At 49.9% G+C, this 3,267-nt stretch overlaps 1 pseudogene; it reads left to right on the forward strand.

Annotated features, from left to right (window-relative positions):
- Positions 1-262: 262 nt before the first annotated feature.
- LOC116418506 lies at positions 263-1,050 on the forward strand (annotated as a pseudogene).
- Positions 1,051-3,267: the final 2,217 nt, after the last annotated feature.

Here is a 3,267-nt window from a genome sequence, read left to right on the forward strand (position 1 = left end):
GATTACAGGTGCCCGCCACCATGCCTGGCTAAGTTTTGCATTTTTAGTAGAGACAGGTTTCACCATGTTGGCCAGGCTGGTCCCGAACTCCTGACCTCGTGATCCGCCTGCCTTGGCCTCCCAAAGTGCTGGGATTACAGGCGTGAGCCACCGCGCCCGGCTGCCTCTTATATTTTGTTACAATATTGAATTAGCCTGGGATTTATTTTTATGTGCAGCACAATTTAGAAATCCAAGTTGCGCTCTCTTCCCGCTGCCTAAAATGCCGAAAGGAAAGAAGGCTAAGGGGAAGAAGGTGGCTCCAGCCACTGCTGTTGTGAAGCAGCAGGAGGCCGAGAAAGTAGTGAATCCGCTGCTTGAGAAAAGGCCTAAGAATTTTGGCACTGGCCAGGACATCCAGCCCCAAAGAGACCTCACCCGCTTTGTGGAATGGCCCTACTCTATCAGGTTGCAGCGGCAGAGAGCCACCCTCTATAAGCCGAAAGCGCCTCCTGTGATTAACCAGTTCACCCAGGCCCTGGACCACCAGACCTCCTCAGCTGCTTAGGCTGGCCCACGAGTACAGACCCGAGACGAAGCAGGAGAAGAAGCAGAGGCTGTTGGATCGGGCCGAGAAGAAAGCTACCAGCAAAGGGGACGTCCCCACTAAGAGACCACCTGTCCTTTCAGCAGTTCTGTCACCACCTCAGTGGAGAACAAGAAAGCTCAGCTGGTGGAGACTGCACAAGACGTGGATCCCATCGAGCCGGTCGTCTTCCTGCCTGCCTTGTGTCGTAAAATGGGGTCCCTTACTGCATTATCAAGGGGAAGGCCAGACTGGGCCGTCTGGTCCACAGGAAGACCTGCATGACCGTCGCCTTCACGCAGGTGAACTCGGAAGACAAAGGCGCTTTGGCTAAGCTGGTGGAAGCTATCAGGACCAATTACAATGACAGATACGATGAGATCCGCCATCACTGGGGAGGCAACGTCCTGGGTCCCAAGTCTGTGGCTCGCATTGCCAAGCTCAAAAAGGCAAAGATTAAAGAACTTGCCACTAAACTGGGTTAAGTGTACACTGCTGAGTTTTCTGTACATAAAAATAATTAAAATACAAATTTTCCTTAAAAAAAAAAATCCAGGTTGCTTTTTCCATCCTTCAAAACAACAGCCAGCAGCTGAGTCTGTCTCTGACGAGGCGAATCCTTCCCCCATTTGAAATCACTGTCATGTCCCAGGTTCCCACCTGCTTAGAGACCCTGTCCTCCACTCTCCTGATCCGCACACACCCGGCTGTGTGGAGGCGGGAAGCTCCAGCATCAGACCTGCATCCAGAGGCCAGCCCCTCTTCCTGTCCACGCTGTTGATTTCCATGCGCAACGCCTGGTGAGATTTTGCTGTTCGGTATAGAATGCCTTGGCATCTTTCCAGTATCAAACCCTTCTCTCTGGAACACAATGTGTTTCTTGATTCAGATCTTTCCTCTCTCTCAGGAAAGTGTGACCATTTTATCCAGATGAGTCGGGAACTGATGAGGTGTTTTCCCAAGAACTGACTAGTTTTTGTTGTTATTGCCTTAAACGTTTGCTAGTGAGTCGTGGAAATGCATGCGACTTGCTGTGGCCTCCAGACCTTTTCACTATGAAGTCAAATATTTCTTCAGCTGGTGCAAAGTTTTATTGCGACTGTTTCCATTTCACGCTTCTTCCACCCCTATCCCATTCTGCAGTGTTGTGGGGAAGAATCGCCTGGCTCCATCTCTGCACTATCTGTGTCTGTGTCATTGTGCCTTCAGCCCAACTAAGTCTCTGTATTTTGTGATTTCAACTTTTTCCGAGTCTCACTCTATCGCCCAGGCTGGAGTGCAGCGGTATGATCTTGGCTCACTGCAACCTCCACCTCCTGGGTTCAAGCAATTCTTGTGCCTCAACCTCCCTAGTAGCTGGGATTACAGGTGCCCGCCACCATGCCTGGCTAATTTTTGTATTTTTAGTAGAGACGGGGTTTCACCATGTTGCCCAGGCTGGTCTTGAACTCCTGACCTCAAGTGATCCGCCCACCTCAGCCTCCCAAAGTGCTGGGATTACAGGTGTGAGCCACCGTGCCCGGCCTGTGATTTCAATTTCTAAGGAGTTTTTTCTTACCAGTCCATTCTCTTTTTAATGGACACGATGGCCTCCAAGTCCCTTTGTGACTCCTGTATGAACATGTCCACCATGGCTAGCGCGCGTCTCAAGATGCTGATGTCCTCAGCTGTCTGGCAGCTACTTGTTGCCTGCTCGTATCTGTAGACGAGGCCCAGACTCCTGCCACAGGTGTGTGGAGAAGCCCTGGCTCAGACGCTGCCTCCGCAGCCCAGGGAAGTCCTCCTGTTGTTTCTGAATGCCGGTGCGGTCGTGCCTTCCACACCGGGGTTGGCTGTGGCTTGCCACCGCCTGGTCTCCAGCACTCTCGTCTTACTGCTCACAGATTTTCTTTCTCCTGCCACAGCACGGCTTCTCATACAAATGTCGATGTTGTGAGTAGGGATTTATTTTCTTAAAAGTATCACCACCCTTCCTGCTGAGCTTTTTATTCCTGCTCACTGTCTGCAGGCTCTGTTTAGGATCCTCACCCACCTCACAGGACTTCTATTTTTAGAGCTCATGTTTTCCTGTATATTTTAAGATCAGAGCAGACACGAGCAAAAATTGACACATTTTCCTTTTTAAAAAACATTTTTCTTAAAAAGTTTTGAGGACACTTCATCAACACAACTTTTTTTCGTGCAAAACCGGATCAAATGTCTCAGGACTAAGGAGCAGATGGTGCCTGAGATTTTCTCGATTCCTGCAGTGAAGCTTTTTCACGATGTGGTTCCTTCACTTTGAGTCCCTCAAAGGCCCCACGTTGATCTGTTTTCTATTTATTCAATTGTATCATCCTAGCTACTTGGAGGCTAAGGCGGGAGAATGGTTTGAGCCTGGGGGCTCAAGGTTGCAGTGAGCAGTGATCATGCCACTGCACTCCAGCCTGGGTGACAGAGTGAGACCTTGTCTCAAAAAATAATAACAATAGATATAAAAATAAAAGGGGTGGTCTCAGCACTTGTCAAGTGACTCTCTTCCATTCATTCTCCCCTTATCACATGTGAGTGACACAATCCCGATGCTGACAAGCACGCAACAGCCGTGGGAACAAGAAGTTGGTAGCTGAGTACCTGCCTCACTACCACCTGTCACCACAGTCCTTGGGAACTGTCCCCACAGGTCTCCCTGCAAAGGACAGGGCAGTGAAAGGTGTGCAGGC

The sequence above is a fragment of the Piliocolobus tephrosceles genome, chromosome 17 (assembly GCF_002776525.5).
Source record: "Piliocolobus tephrosceles isolate RC106 chromosome 17, ASM277652v3, whole genome shotgun sequence".
In the NCBI taxonomy this organism is placed as follows: Eukaryota; Metazoa; Chordata; class Mammalia; order Primates; family Cercopithecidae; genus Piliocolobus; species Piliocolobus tephrosceles.